The sequence below is a fragment of the Watersipora subatra genome, chromosome 10 (genome assembly GCF_963576615.1).
Source record: "Watersipora subatra chromosome 10, tzWatSuba1.1, whole genome shotgun sequence".
Classification (NCBI taxonomy): Eukaryota; Metazoa; Bryozoa; class Gymnolaemata; order Cheilostomatida; family Watersiporidae; genus Watersipora; species Watersipora subatra.
The window spans coordinates 53,125,679-53,142,435 of record NC_088717.1 but is presented as its reverse complement, the minus strand read 5'-3'; the positions used below and the strand labels follow the sequence as shown (position 1 = coordinate 53,142,435).

Below are 16,757 nucleotides of genomic sequence, written 5' to 3'. Positions count from 1 at the left end.
TGTTGATGTAGCTTTCTCTTGACTCAGCTTGCCTTTTTTGTTAATGCTGTTGTCAGAATGAAATGGAGTGCTGGTGTTCTGAAATGAAAGTCAAAATAACGATGACATTTGCATCTCAATTTATGTCTGGCTTGCATCAGAAATACATATCAGGCCTTGCATGTTGTTGGTTAAAGGAAGCAATGGTTGACGCTGATTGACCTCTCGTTATGCTCACTTATACCTTTATACCTATACAGCAAGCGACACATGACTCCCAAGCAACGAATGAACTGACATTGTATCTAAAGTCTTACCTTAACTTAAACTCATCTTCCATATCTGCTATACCTATAGTGTCCAGTTTGGTGTTCGATGTACAAAGTATAGAGGGGTTCTTTGTACTGGCAAGCAACTGCAACTCTTCTTTGATTTGTTTATAACAATGAACATTCAAACCTTCAACATGAATTCATATAGATACATATAAATATGAATGTGATTTTCCCTTGGTTGACCTTAAAGTTTGCTTTAACATAATAGCTATAGCAGGAGAATACAGCCAAATCTTTTGAAGTACAATTGCAATAGCTTATACCAAAATATAGGCCCACCTCATATCATATTCCACAAATTATCAGAACAGGTCACTCAAATGTCCTTCTGTATTATATAGGCATCAGGCAAGGAGACCTTGATTTGTGCAACAGAAACTTACTTAGCTGTGTTGGTCAGACAATCACAGAAACTTGTCTCATCATCTTTCTGTTTCTGATCAAGCACCAAATCTGGTTCTATCAACACAATCCCATCATAATCCTCAAAAGTTGTGACTAGGCAAGAGAGCGGTTCATTATCAGGATATTCAAGTCTTCTTTGAGCAGTAAGCTTGGCTTGATTTAGCTGTATGTCCAAAAAATATCTATAAAACAACCATATCAATGAACATTGAATGTGTAAATGAAGACCTTAATCAATAAAAATGAATTGAATGAATACAGTTGAACCAAGGATGTTCAACTAACTAGTGGACATTCTCGGTTGAACGAAAGAGTTAACTCCATAGTTAAACTATCAAACATTGGTTAATCGTTACATTGTAAAACATAAGCGAAGGCAGTTGCTGGTTTGAATCATCCAAGCATTTATTTTATAAACATAACAATAATATGGTCATATTCTTTCCCCAACATTGTATGTACAAAGTCACACCTGAAACTATACTTGCAGATAAAGATTGATTTGAATTATTTTGAATGGTTGGCGAGGTTTAAATTAACATACCCTCTGCTGTATATAGTGTCTGAAAAAACAGCCTTAACGCCTTAACGCCAGCCTTAACGATCAAACTGCGATCAGTAAAGCGGTTCATAAATTATGTGCAACCACAGCTTGTACTTTCTATTCTTTGCAACCTTGACAATCTTGTAAACCCATGCCTGCAATGAGTGTGACATGTTAACAAAATAATTTCTGAGTAAAAACAACAAACTCTCCAGAGAAGTTTTCTTTACACCATACACAAAGTAAAGTTATCTGTCAGAATATTATAGCGCCGGACTAATCTGTGTCATAAAAGAGACACCACCATCTTAAAACTCACAATTAAAAAAGCTTCATTATGCACCAACAATGAAAAGTCCTAGCTTGCTGTGTTGTGTCATCCACTGAATAAGAACTTAACGAGGTAGTGAGAGTGGGACAAAATACAAAGCATGCAAGGATAGGAACATATGTCAACTGTTGATAAGTTATATTAACATGTACATGGTTTATTGAGGAAGCATGCCTAATCAATCGTAGGTCGATAGCAAGATGTAATACAAACCAGCCTGGGCATGGCGATGCCATTCTCAGGCTAACAAAACCACACATATGGCAAGGTAGCATCATGTTGATAGAAGAAAGAAGGAGAATTATTAATTGGAGATAGACAACATAAAAAGAAATCCAGATATGTCTTTACCTGTATATCATTCTGGACAACCTTGCTATGAGCTCCGTTTGGTTTAACACGTCTTACTGTTTTTTAAGTGGGAGTGTAACCTGTGGGTGACTGACATATATCTAGTAATCGCTTACTCATCTCATACACAGAGGAAGACAATACCTAGAAACAAATAAGAGGACAATGTTGTTGTATTACTACTTAATACAGTAACCGATCACATACAGGTGATTGCTATTATACGGATTTTATTTGCCAAGAAATAAATAATGGGAACTAATGACAAGTATTCATTGCTGTTCAAATTGTGACAACATATTTTGTTTACACATCCGCTTATTCTGTTGATTAAAAAACTCATAATTATAATGCGACTTCCATTCCATTATTATTATAATTAGTTATTATAACTATATCAAATTTATGTTTAATGCTTTATCTTTGTCACTGAAACCTGCCACTGGATACTTTGATGTTATAGTAATTAATACTATGATCATATAAACATTAATATTTAATTATATGATGTAAAAACTCATGTTCATAATGTGAATGATTGATTATCATCAAATTTAATTTAATTAACATCTTGATCGAGTGAAAATATGAAAAATTTTATCTATAATTAAATAAATTCATGTCGTTTGCTATGTTTGTATTGTTATTGTGAAAAGATTTCATTTAATTGATTTAACTTTTTATTATAATTTAATCAAAACATAATTATTTAAAATACTATAACTCCCGAGATTGATTTATTATCCAAACAACATTTCATAATTACCTACCAGCGTTTGTTTGCTGCCAATCCAGATTAAAACATTACAGAGTAGTAATTGTTTTGTTATAATAAATATTAATCACAATACTCGCGTGTATCACGAGTAAAATTAAACTGAGATTACTTTTACTAGATAAACTTTTCTTTACTAGCAGCGTGCGATCCATTTTTGTTGTTCTATTGCTATTTGTTTGCGATGTTTGTAATGCTATTGTGAAACGATTTTATTTAATAGATTTAATTTTTTATTATAATTTTTTATTATCAGTCAGCCACAAGCTACTCATATCCAAGTTTAAGGACTATGATATATCAGGCAATGCTACTGAACTAGTTCGTTCCTATTTATTTAATCGCACGCAGGTTATGAAAGTTGGTGGCTCTAAGTAATCTATGCTTCCCATTAATAGTGGAGTCCCTCAAGGTTCTATACTAGGTCCCATTTTATTTTTGCTGGCTGTTAATGATTTTTTTGTCACTCAGCCTACATAATTTGCTTATGCAGATGATACCTTGATTTTTAGCATTGGTACGTCTGTTGAAGACTCACTAATGTCATGTTCAGAGTTACTTAAACAGGCCTCTACATGGTATAGTAATAACCTTTTTCAGCTAAATATAGCTAAATCACAGTTTTGTATTTTCTCTAATAGAAAAATAACAGAACAATATGCAATAAGCATGTCTGGCGACATTCTAAAATCCCAGCCCACCCTTTCTATTTTAGGTGTTACGTTAGACTCTGAGTTGACTTTTGGTCCTCATATTGAAGCTCTTTGTCAGAAAGTGAATAAATTAGTTTACCTCTCGTCTAAATTCAAAAAATATCTCACTGTAGAGCAAGCTAAGCTGGTATATACATCCATAGTAAGGACTGTTTTAGAGTATTGTTCTTCCCTCTTCCTAACTATTTCGCAAGCAAAATCTACATCTCTTGAAAGAATTCAAAATCAGGCAATACGTATTATACTTTCAGCTCCAGTTAAGTTCTCAGTAACTTGTGGTCGCCGACTGTTAAATTTACCAACAATTGCTAGCCGTAGGCAGTATTTATTAAAAAAATTTATCCAAAACAAAGTGCAAAAACAAAAAGCCTCAAATTACTTGGTCAAACTAGTCAGTGATATGCACACACACAACATGTCTTTACGGAGTAGCCATAAAGTTCAAGCTCTACGCGCGTTCAAACACTGGAGAGAGCTCCTTTCCATTTCAATATCACCTCTTTTTATTCGCCGGTTACTGTGACCCGCGGTCTCTTTTAGGCTTTTTTTAAATATTGTAATAATTTTCAATACTCATTCTGTTCAGAGGATAATTCTTAAATGCCTATATAAGTGCCTTTATTCCAAATACTGTTGTTTTCTAGTCACCTAGGTTTATTGCAGCTTAGTCGTTCTGTTCAGGTCTCTTGTGGATTTTGGTATTATATCGTGTTAGTAGTAGTTGGTGTACATACCTGCCAGAGATTGGGCGTGAGACTCACGCATTAGGCGTGAGACTCACGCAATTGCCCCATGCCTCACGCCATTGAACTAAAAACCCCTTTTTAAGTTCAATTTAATTTAATTTTTAAGTTCAGGGGTTTTAAGTTCAATGCCTCACGCATCTCACGCCCGTGTCACGCAATTGCTCCTTTTACACAAGCAAACCTGTTTTTTTTTGCCCCAATCTTTAAGTAGTGTGGCTTTTGTGAAGGGTTGAATAACTTCCTTGTTTTTGTTTGTGTCATATAGTTTCACAGTGCCGTATAGTTTGTGAAACTATACGGCTCGGGTTACGTTTCATTTTGCTTGAGTCTTCGTAGCTAGTCAACGATTTAACATTTCTTATTTAAATATGTTTGTATCAAGTGTTTTCATTGGCTACTGAGTAAAACATCTCTGATCTGCCACTTGAGTCTTGCCGGTAAGTGGAAGTGCGCATTGATTCTCTCCTCGTGAGTGACCGTAAATTGGATCTCCTCACATCACAATTCACAAGTTCCTTCCATGCTGGCAGATTTTACTGACAATTCTATCTAAATCAATAGAAGAAAAATGGTGAGGAACTATATCAAATTTAAGGCTTCTAATAATAAAAAATAACATCTTTTATTGCGACTACAAGAAGTGCAGATGCTACTGCTACATTTACTACAACAGATGCAGATACAGCTTCAAGAATAATAACAACAACAAATTCAAAAGCAATCCTTACATCATCTACATCTCTCACTGATTCTTCACCTACTGCTGCTACTACTTCAACATCTGCAACTAGTATGTTGCTGTTGCAACCAGTATGTACAATCTGCTACTAAGCTACTACAACATGAACTCTACTAAGCTACTACAACATGAACTTGAAATGGTGCAAAGCAACGCACTACGTTTTATATGTAAACTGAAAGGAAGAGATAGCATCACCAAAGCTTTAGATACTTTAAATATGCAAACACTATGTGAAAGACGGAAGGTCAGTAGACAAAATCTGCTAATGCGACTCCTCTCCTCTGACCAGAATCACAACTCATTAATTACCACCTATGATGAATTAATGCAGGACCGAGTTAGTACGACTGTCACACGAGCTGCTGGAAGAGGCGATCCTCCTACTATATATGCAAGAACGTCTGTTTATCACAACAGCTTTTCACCAAAGACTGTTCATGAATTTAAAAGCTGTACATCACATCAACAATAAACAATTAATTGCTAATATGGCAATAAATTACAATATTATCTAGTGTTAACAACTGCTCAACATATGAGGCGTGCCGCTTGCCGCAACCGGCTCTAGTACGTTCTATGAAGAAGATGTAAGATGTAAGTATTAGTGTGCCAGAGACGGTTACAGATGCAGTCAGATTAAATAATAAGGAATTGGACTCAGTCTCATTCAGTGAATCAGAAACTGATGTACGTGGTAATGAGGATATTCTCATAACATTTAGTGACTCAGGCTCAGATGAAGACACAGCTGCGGATCTACTACATACACCCCCAAAGAAGAAAGTCAAATTGACCACTCCTAAAACTCAAGGAGCTGCTACTTACCTAACCAAGCTTAAACCAGAATGGATTAACAGATTTGAACATATCGGTAAGCATTAGATTGGTTGACCATGTCCTGCATCTGGTTAATCTATATGTAAGCAGGCCTGCCAAGTCCAGGCCTGCCAACCCAAGAGTGGGGCAATGCGTGAGATTTAGTTTTGGGGCAATTGATGTATCAATGATAGTATATATAAAATTTTGTAAAATGGGGCAAAAATCTCACGCATTTCTCACGCATTTTCTTTTTTTCTTTGGGGCGATTGCGTGAGTCTCACGCCCAATGCGTGAGAGTTGGCAGGTATGCTGCCAACCCAAGAGTGGGGCAATGCGTGAGACTTGGTTTTGGGGCAATTGATATATCAATGATAGTATATATATAAAATTTTGCAAATTAGGGCAAAAATCTCACGCATTTCTCACGCATTTTCATTTTTTCTTTGGGGCGATTGCGTGAGTCTCACGCCCAATGCGTGAGAGTTGGCAGGTATGTATGTAAGTATAGTGTATATATATATATATATACATATATATATATACAGACGGTCCCCAACTTACGAACGAGTTACGTTCCGAATGATTGTTCGTAAGGTGAATTTGTTCGTAAGTTTCTTCAGTGCTATATTTTGTATTATAATTTATGTTTAAGGCCTATATTTAAGTATATTGAAGGTTTATATAAGTTTGTTTAAGGCTTGTATAAGTAACCTGTATTGGTTTGTACTGAAAAAACATTTAATAAAATGGAGAGAATACGTACAGTACTGTACTACGTATTTTATATCATGAGAGGGTCTTCTTCATCGCTGGAATGGGCTTCAAAAGTTACTTCCTCCTCCGTAACTTCAATGTAGGAAGAAGATGAGGGTTGATGAGTATCTTCCTTAGAGGATTTACTAAAAACTGGCCGAAAGAAGAGATCTAACGACGATTGCAGTTTTCTTTTTTTCATCATAAATGATACGTAGCACTGTATGGCATCATTCAATTGATTTGCAACCTCTATGAGTTTACATCGTGCCAAGTAAAGGCCAGCAAATTCCTTTACAATACGTACAGTAAAAATAAAAAAGTTCTTTGCTCACTGGAGATACGTTCACGCACTTATGCACTGCAACGAACTGGGCAGAGGAAGATGGATGCCGGGTGGTGCTTCCGAGTAGCGTCTCTTTCTGCCCCTTTAGTGTCTCTATTACCACTAATACGTCGGTAATACTGTCGGTATTAGCGGCGGACATACGCGCAGACCTGTTCGTATGTAGGGTTGTTCGTAACTCGAATGTTCGTAAGTAGGGGACCGTCTGTATATATATATATATATATATATATATATATATATATACTTTAGTTACATATAAGCTAAGTTAAGTATATATATACTATGCTTATATATGCAAAGCTCATCACTTTTGGGATTTGAGGACTCTGGTGTCAGCACATTGACTTTCCTAAAGTCTGCGAGGCAACTTAGCTGTTTCATGGCAGGAAGTCAACTCTCATTGATAATGGGATTTGTGTCCCTTGCCTAAGCTCTGAGCTGCACTGATGAGGCTTCAATAGCCGAAACAGTACTGTCTGTAGCATGAGTATATGCTCCTTCACTTCGGTTTGGTTGAGCGCTCTGTGAGAGGTACGGCACTATTAGCCTTTGTGCAAAGCTCATCACTTTTGTGATTTGAGCACTCTGGTGTCAGCACATTGACTTTCTTAAAGTCTGCGAGGCAACTTAGTTGTTTCGTGGCAGTAAGTCAACTCTCATGGATAATGGGATTTGTGTCCCTTGCCTAAGCTCTGAGCTGCACTGATGAGGCTTCAATAGCTGAAACAGTACTGTCTGTAGCATGAGTATATATAGATACGTATGTTTATATATAATGAAACTAAACGGTGTCTTTGTTTTGCACTCATTATCAAGAAATTAGAGAACTCAAACCCCAGTGCCAGTACTAAATTATATCATGTCACTATTAAAATGACTACTCTTATCTACTATATAAACGGCAATCGTTGTCTGTGTATGTATGTGTGTGTGTGTGTGTCCACCTTATAGAGTACCATACTTTTCGGACTATTAGCCTCTACTAGGTATCTAGGGCGCATTAACGGGAATCTCCGGTTAATGCGCCTCTATACATAACCTATTTATCGTTTTTACACAAGAATCACGTGATCTCTGGTTAGCGCGCCTCTTTACAGTGCCCAACCGCACTGTTCCGCTTTAAACAGCAATGTTTCGGTCGTGTTAAAAAGCACCGTCCTGAGTTCTGCTGCCTATACAAAAGCGCCTATGGGTCTATCCATAAATAAATGGATTTTTTGGCAAAATTTCAAAACAGTAATTTCATTAGAATGATGCTTCACATATCAAGTATACATACCAAACCCTAAGATGGAAAATAATTGTGGGGGTAGTGCTCTTCTATCATGTTTTAATAGTTTGCTAAAGTTAGTGTATATGCACAAAATACTTTATGGCCATAATGGCAAGATAGAGATGCTTGTACATGGTATACATATTACTCTGAACACAAATATCTAATTGTAATGGATTTCACAATGGCTTTGCTGCCCGTTAATGCATAATTTGGCATTGCGTGCACTGATCTATTGGTGTGAGGCTCTTTTATAAGTTGGCATGTTTTGAGTAACAATGGTGACAGGAAACATCAATAAGTTTCTACTACACTTGTATTATTAGTTCAAAATTAGTAGTAATTTGTTTTCAACGCTAACTTTATACGCTGTACCTTTAACTAATTTCAGTTTTGCTCAAAATTGCACATATTTCTGAAATTTGCGTCACCGCTGTTACACTGTCACCATTGTTACACCCCTCAACTCATCTAACTATAGGATTAATTTGAGTGAATTTCACATTTAACAGTAATTTGTGGTGTTGTTGATGTTCTCATGTATGAGTTACTCATTATATTGTAAATTTAAGCCATTATGGGAACTTAACAAGCTTCTAGCAAGTTAGCAAACGGTTGCTACCTTACAAATGCATTACTAAGACTTGAGACTCCAATACTGAGAATGGTTCAAAATTTAATCAAATCTACTCATGGGAGTAGCTTTTAACAAGTGCTTGAAACAGAATATTGTTAGGTGGAAAGTCTGCTGGTCATTTCTGCTTTCAACATGGGTAACACATCTGCAGAGCAGATGGGTAAATATCGTGAAAAATACGTCAATATTCAAAACAATAGACTCAATATTTGACTGCCCTAATCAAAATCAAAAGAGTAGAACAAAATGAAGAGCTCAACTTACAGAAGGTCAATTGGAGGAAACTCGAGAAAAAGCAAGAATTAGAGTTAAGCTATACAGAGATCGGGAAAAAACTTTTGAAAGTAAAATTACCAGGTATGTACATTCATTTATTTTCTTCAAAAAGCTTAATGCTTTACTACATATGCGTACATTATGGATGTTTCAAGTTAATGTTTCATGTATTTTGTAAAAAAGTTATTAAAGTTGATATTCATTTTTGTAGCCACCACTTCCCATTTTGGCAACCCACAATCTGAAGATAAAGCTGTAAAAAGATTGATCGAGCACTTCTAAACAGCCCAAGCAAATGTCGCCAGACCGTCCATAAACTAGCAATGACAGTTGGACTATCATTGTCAGAAGATGGCATTAGAGATGAGAAAAGATAAAATAAAACAAAGAAATAGAAAAGTAAAAGTATGCCATTGGAAAGTTTTAATTTTTACATAGATCATGATGACATGCAATCAGTGATCCGGAAAGTGAGTGCACTTCCGAACCTATCAAACAACTAGCAAGCACAATGAAAGAAGGTGATTTTGTGCTAACATTGCTGCCTTGAAAAAATAAACTTCTAGGCATTATTTAGGAGTGGTAAACAGTGTAGATGCCCTCGAAGCTAAAGTGCAGTTTTTTTTAAAGAGTGAAGCCAAAAAGCTCTTTTGTTGTTAATACAAAAAATATAGCATGGGTAGAATTTCATAATATAGCCAAGTCACTGTCTTGTCCTACTCTCTCTTAAAGATGTGGTTGCGTCAAATTTAAGTTGATCTTAAAAGAAAGCATTTTTTTCTCTATCAGTTGATATGTTGTTTGTTGTGTTATGCGATCGCATTGCCAAGATATTTGAAGATTAAAACCAAATAAATCTGATCGCCGTAAAAGCGCTCAGGCCACAAAAACGTGCCCAGACTTGCCCAAAATGATGTCACGCGTTAGACAACCTGTCTCTATCTCTCGTATTCACATCGGCTATTTGCGATAAAAGTCTAGTCTTACGCGGCTCTATTGGCATATATCTTATTTTGTATTTGCTCATGTTGGCTATAATAAAATTTTAAATCCTGCTACATATGCAATATTATGAATGGTTCAAAGGCCTCAAATAACGAAAATTGGAAATTTGTTCTACGCACTTTCTCTAAATGTTGTGTAAACATTTGGGTACCGACTACCAACTCTACCGGTCTACGGTAATTCTGTCAAGCCAACTATGTAGAACGAGGTCTTTGTATCAGCACAGTTCTACAGCTACCCATACTAACGATATACAGCCTCCCATAAGTCCCGCCCACATTATATCTGTCGCCTATCCTTGGGGCTGGGCTGTATATCATTGCCTACACCGTCTACGTACTAGTTTCTTACTAGTAGTATCCTTACCGAATACTACCGAAGTGAAATAAGCAAGCCACGTCTTTGAAAAGAATATAGATAGGGATAGAGTTTTAAGGATGAGAAGTCTGCTGCAAACTGGATTTGAACTCACCTTCTCCAGTTCTGCGGACATCCATATACCATATCCAATTCACTACAATATTCTGCAAATCATGTTTTGCATTATCTTCAACAATATTATTTTATTATATAATTTTTATAAGCAAAAATATTTTCATCTCGGCGTAAAGCTTTTATTAAAAATATTCATCAAGTCGTGGCCACTCACATAGTATTAGCTGATACAATAAGACAAATTCATCTACTGCAACAAACTCAAACAAAACATCATGGCTTATGCTGCACACATTCAAGTCTCTCTTTCCCCTTTATGGCAGTTTCCACACTGACAAAGCTTCTTCGGCTGGTGGGACAACATAAATATTCTGTAATCAGTAAAACAAATGCAATAAATATATGTCATTCATAGATATGTCATTCTAAAGCGTATCTATTGACAGCTTCCAAATTGGAAGTTAAATATATTGCGAGTGTAATTTTAAAAACGAATAAACGTTTAACAAAAGCACAAGTATGCCAAGCCAACGATTCGAAGCTTTGGTTCTGGAAATTAAAGATTTGCATTGCTCAATCGATTTTCTTCACTTTCTACAAGTGAAAAGTGAACATCTAATGTCAAATCATAAATCTAATTTACTAGATGAAGATGCTACAGAAAATTTGAAGCGAATGTAGCTAGGTGAACTGATAAAAAAATATAAAACGATGATTAGTGATAGCAAAAAGTTATAATTTTATTAATTAGTACATGGAATTAGTATTAGTACAGCTAATTTACCTCCATTCTGTCTTCCTCTGCAGCAAAACGCTGCTGACGCCTGTCAGCTTTGACCATAGGCTGTCTACTCCAATCTTTTACTAAAAGTTGCTCAGATAACTCTGAGTCGCAGTCGCTCGAACTTGAAGCCATTTTAAAACTATGTATAACTTAGTAATTGTTGAAACGCGTTAAATCAGTAACGATGAGAATTCTCTAACGAATGAGAATGAATTCTCTAATGATGAGAATCTTCGAGATCACAGACAACGCGTTTTACGAGTGATAACATTTACTACGGCCTATATAAAAATTTCGCGTTCATGATTGGCTAACGAAGCGACCTCATGTTTATCGCTCGTGGTTTCGTTTCAGATATCTTGCTTGTGACGTCACGAAAGAAGCACCCGCTGGAACGTGAGCTTTTTAAAAGAGGGCCTCATTTAAACGCATATATCTCTGGACAGGGTTGGTCTACAAAGACAAGAATGGCATCAAATTGTAGCTGATGTTTTAGCCTTTTATGGGTCTTAATTTCATTAAATTGAATTTTTGACGCAACCACATCTTTAAAGAGGTCAGTAATGTTTTACAGAAGATTTAGAGCATGCGGAATGATCTAAAACATTTTGTTAGTACATTCTCACAATTACATGATCAATATTCATTTTTTCATCTTATGTTATGTAAGCCTAATCATGTTTGTCATGTATCATAATTATTATATTATTATATTTTATACTTTGAAACCAATAAAAAACATTTCAAGTTAAGGCTTGTCTATATATATTGTAATCATTAGCTTTAATACCATTATTGATCTCATTACAGTGAACTTAAATACTTATAAGTTTACAGAATATAAGAAGTGTAACGATGGTGACCATCGGATGTAACAGCGGTGACACGTTTACAAGCAAGTAGTTCACCACTACCAACTAATATCTGGATAAATTTTAGTGCATATGTCAGCAGGCTTCTTTAAAATAAGACAAATAAGTTTATATAATTGTGTTTCCCAACAAATCAGAGAGTTTTAAGGATAAGCAACTAGCTCTTCAAAATGCATATTTCTCTGATGTAACGCGAGTGACACACTAACTAAGAGGTTTCTCAGTAAAAATTAACTTTAGTGTGACATATTATACATCTTTTGAAAGAGCTTGTTGAGCTCTAAGAGAATATCTGATTTAAAACTGTCTTAAATGCAATACCAATCTTTTATAATTAAATTTCTGCTCTAATTGTAACAATGGTGATTATGGATAGATCCCTATACAGCTATACAAATGTACTACTCATTAAATAAAATTAATTAATGAATAGTAATTTACATGCAATTAATATTTACTGACAACGTGTACCGAGAAGGTCACGTAAACGTTTGTTTCTTGTGGTCACTGGAAAAAATGCAGTTCTCACCAACTAAATTTTCACATCAAAAAGGTAAGTACTTCTTATTCAATGTTGTATTGCCAACATTATTGACATGTATGACTGCATATGTGTATGCAGTCTGATCAGCACAAAAACTTCAGTAGATTGCATATTTGGAGTTGTTTTACAGTGTGAAAGACAACGCTCAATAAAACTTGCTTTACGTAAATCTGTTCCCGAACACGAGTAATGCAGCTAGTTATTTATATTTGATTCTTTAAGTTAAGTGTCATCAAACCTGGTATTTTCCCTTCTGTAATAAAGTAATCCCAAGTCTTCAGCAGGAACATTGTTTTAATATTCTACAGGTGCTGTGCCTCATGATCCCCACATGTTCAGGTGTATCGTATGTGAAAGGACTCTAAGCTGCTCTCACATGGGACTCAAAGATGTAGAGTGGCACATTAAAACTGGGACCCATCACTGACCGCAAACTGACCGCAGAGAGAAACCAGAAGGCAAACGTAAGCATAAAGTAGTCTTTTTTGTTCAGTTCACAATATTACTCATTGACCAACATAATTTTATATATCTGATATATTCATTCTTATTTTTACAGTCTATTGTTGCTGAGCTACAGGCGGCAAATCTAATTGTCCAAAGCAAATTATAGCTTCATGGCCTTTTCAGACAAACTCAGAGACTATGTGAGGGTTGCATTTGATAAGAACTTTACTTGTGGTAGAACGAAGGTGACAGCTTTGATTGGTGTATTGGCAACTGACTGCAGGTAATTATCCAACGCTCCAGCTCCCATGGCATTCAGTAGAGACTAACCACTATAGGTATCGAGAATACCTACTTCCATCGTTTGGTGTTAATAAGTTGCTACATCCCATACTTCATTTGATCACAAAACAGTATTACATTGATGTCTATCACTTTATTACTTACTCCTTTCTTGCTCAGGGATAAGCTGATTGAGAGGATGAGAACGAGTGCGTACGCCATCTTCACTGATGGGTCTAATGATAACGGCCTCAAAAAGATGCTACCTCTGACTATATCTGTGTTTGATGATTCCAACCAGTTTTCTAACCAATTCTTAGACCTATGCATGACGGAGAGCTCTACTGCACAAGGTACCCAAATTCTAGCTTACTTTTATTACTAGCTGTCAAAGGAGCCAATAGACTTATAGCACCTTGTTTTGCTTGCATGACATTCCATTTTTCCCTCACAGGCATGTATGACAGTATCAAGGAAGTTCTTGATAGTCACGAGATTCCGCTAAAGAACTGTGTAGCTATTGCGGTTGACAACACCAATGCTAATGTTGAAGACGAGAACAGCCTCAAGTCAAAGCTAACTGCTGATAATCCTTTGATCTATACAAGCAGATGTGTGTGCCACATGATACACAACTCTGCCTCTAAGGGAGCCATTAAATTACAGGTTTTTGTTTATAAATAACTATTCCTACAATTCGCCATCAACAGCAAATGCCTTTTTGCTTCCATATATATATATATACAGTGAAACTCAGATAACTCGCACTTGGATAACTCGAAAACACGGTTAACTCAACGTATTTGTTTGGTCCATTCCCATGCAATGATAAATGGCTTTAGATAACTCGACCGAAACTCCGTTAACTCGAACAGTTTTTTGCCAAACGGCTACCGAGAAGGTTGTTATTGCTTTAGAATATCACTTTATTCCAAGCCCTAGAGATAAACATCGACTTTTAATAGTTCTTAGGCCTCGTTATTACCAACATCGGCAAAGTATTTTCATGAACGACTTATCTAAAGGTTTGCAAAAATCAAATTTTACCAAACATCATCTTAGCGATGGCCTTCCGAAAGCAAGAAAAGCGAGGTAAAATTCGGATAAATTTAAAGTAAAATCGGCAAAATTGATAATGTGTTTTTAATAGTAAAGCAGTTTTGTAATAACTGACTTACTGCAAAATTGATCTTGGTTAAAACGCTCGGTAGAAAAATACGTATGTATTTTTGCTGAGCGTTTTAATCGCGATCAAGTTTTGCCAATTTTAATCTGAGAACGTCCTGGCAGTCACATCACCTAAAACAACAGACAAATCTCAAGTGATAGAAAAATATTTATACTTTCTGATTAAAAATATTTAAAACTTCACACGAGAGGCCCTTTAACTTGCAACAAACAATCTATGCTTTTGTTTTATATATAGTTTGTTTATGTACATGTATCTACTGATAAATACGTGCACTTATGACTGTCCTGATAACTTGAACGCTCTAATAACTCGAACAATTTTGCTCAGTCCCTTGAAGTTTGAGTTATCCGAGTTTCACTGTATATATCAAGACTTTTGAGCATTTGGACCACAAGCTGGAGCTGACTATTATATGGTTGCAGACAGGTTATTTATTTAGTATTATTGCAGCTTTAGCTGTTTTCAAAAAGTAGAAAAAGCAATAAATGCTCTCCTTGACTCAGTAAGGTCATGCTAATAATCTGTTTTATACAGGAGATGAACTTTGATGTAGGGAGTTTGCTGTCCGACATTTATTCACACTTTAATAACTCCACAATAAGAAAGCAGGCTTTAGCTGATTTCTGTGAGTTTGTTGAGATCGAGTATCGTGCCCTGATTCTACATGTAAAGACCAGATGGCTATCACTAAACAAAGTTATAGAGAGGATGCTGAGACAATACTAGGCACTGGTCAGCTACCTTGCCTCAACTGGTATGCAGAAAGCAACATTACAAGAACCAAACTCAATGATGTTATAATTAAGCAATCAATACAGCAGGCCTTTTAATCCACATTAATTGTATTATATGTATAATTTAGACAAGGATTCTCCGGCTTAGAAGATTAAAAAACTGTGAAGGTTGTCAGTATGATACATGTTGACATGGATTTACACAATAACCATGAATACCTTCTATTCACCTAATTCATGTAATTTACCAAAGTTATTTCTTCTAATCTGGTTTACAGATCTTCAAGATGCCACTACTATGAGAATTAAGAAAGCCTTTCAAGACCCTATGACGGAAGTTTGGTTAATGGCCTTACACTCCTTGACATCTATATTATGCAAAACCAACAGAAAACTTCAAGCCAACAAACCCAGGATCCACCGCTTTTTAGAAACTGTGGAGATTTGGTGCTTACTTGTTTAGGAAGGGCTTATAATATCATGAATTTAGAAGCATCAGAGCTAGTTGGTTTGGATTTGGACAATCTAATTCACCTACCAGGTAACCTATGTCAAATAGATAGCTTGACTTTAAATTGTAGTATATGTATATGTAGTAAATACATATAGTATATGTTTAAATATGTAGTATACGTTTTCCTTGGAAGTAAAATGTTTGTCTTGTATTACGGCACAAATTTATTGGAGCTCTGCATTCAAATAGCTTTCGCCAAGCATATCATGATTTCACGTTTTATACTTAGATTCTACTCTTGGTATTGGAATGGCCACCAAGCATCTCTTGAGGCAACTCATATCCTCTGGTGAGGTCAGCGAGAGGGCTGCAGATAAATTTTATGCAAGCATCAGAGTTTACATAGACGTCGTCATTAATTACCTGCTCACACACTTTCCACTCGATGATGACTTTTTAAGATGCCTCCAATGGTTAGACTCGCAGGAAATACCCTCAGTGGATGCCGTAATGGAATGCGCAACAAGGTAATTTATATTGCAATTGATTTGATTGATTTCACCACCTATAATCACTTCAGTAAATTGGTCATCCATCAAATCCTGATGGGGAGTTTCTTGTAAATTTTAGGTATAGAAAGATCTTCAATTATACTGATGAGCAACTTGATGTTCTCCAAGATGATGTGCTGTTATTCTCATCAAGAAAAGATAATATTATTGCTGATCAATGTGATCCTGTTGCCTATTAGAAGGAGGTAGGGCACATTGAACAAGGTAAGTTCCAGCTTCTCAGCCAGCTTGCCTTGTCAATGTGCCTTATACCTCATTCTAATGCGGTTGCAGAAAGGGTCTTTAGTTTAATAGGGCAAGCACTTACAGACCAAAGGAAATCCATGAAAAAAGACACCACGCTCAACAACATTATGATTGTTAAGTGTGCCAATCTTCCAGTGGATTTCAGTCCATCGGAAACATTAC

General features: G+C 36.0%; 1 protein-coding gene and 1 long non-coding RNA gene across 2 annotated transcripts in view; both read right to left on the bottom strand.

Moving 5' to 3' along the window:
• LOC137405935 (uncharacterized) overlaps positions 1 to 16,757 on the bottom strand; it is a 488,140-nt gene that overhangs the window by 173,675 nt on the left and 297,708 nt on the right. The window lies entirely within an intron of this gene.
• Positions 27 to 2,058, bottom strand: LOC137406674 (uncharacterized). Its single transcript, XR_010979937.1, has 4 exons — positions 1,946 to 2,058; positions 698 to 901; positions 297 to 438; positions 27 to 78 (listed from the first exon to the last, which is right to left on the bottom strand). It is a non-coding gene; the product is annotated as an uncharacterized lncRNA (long non-coding RNA).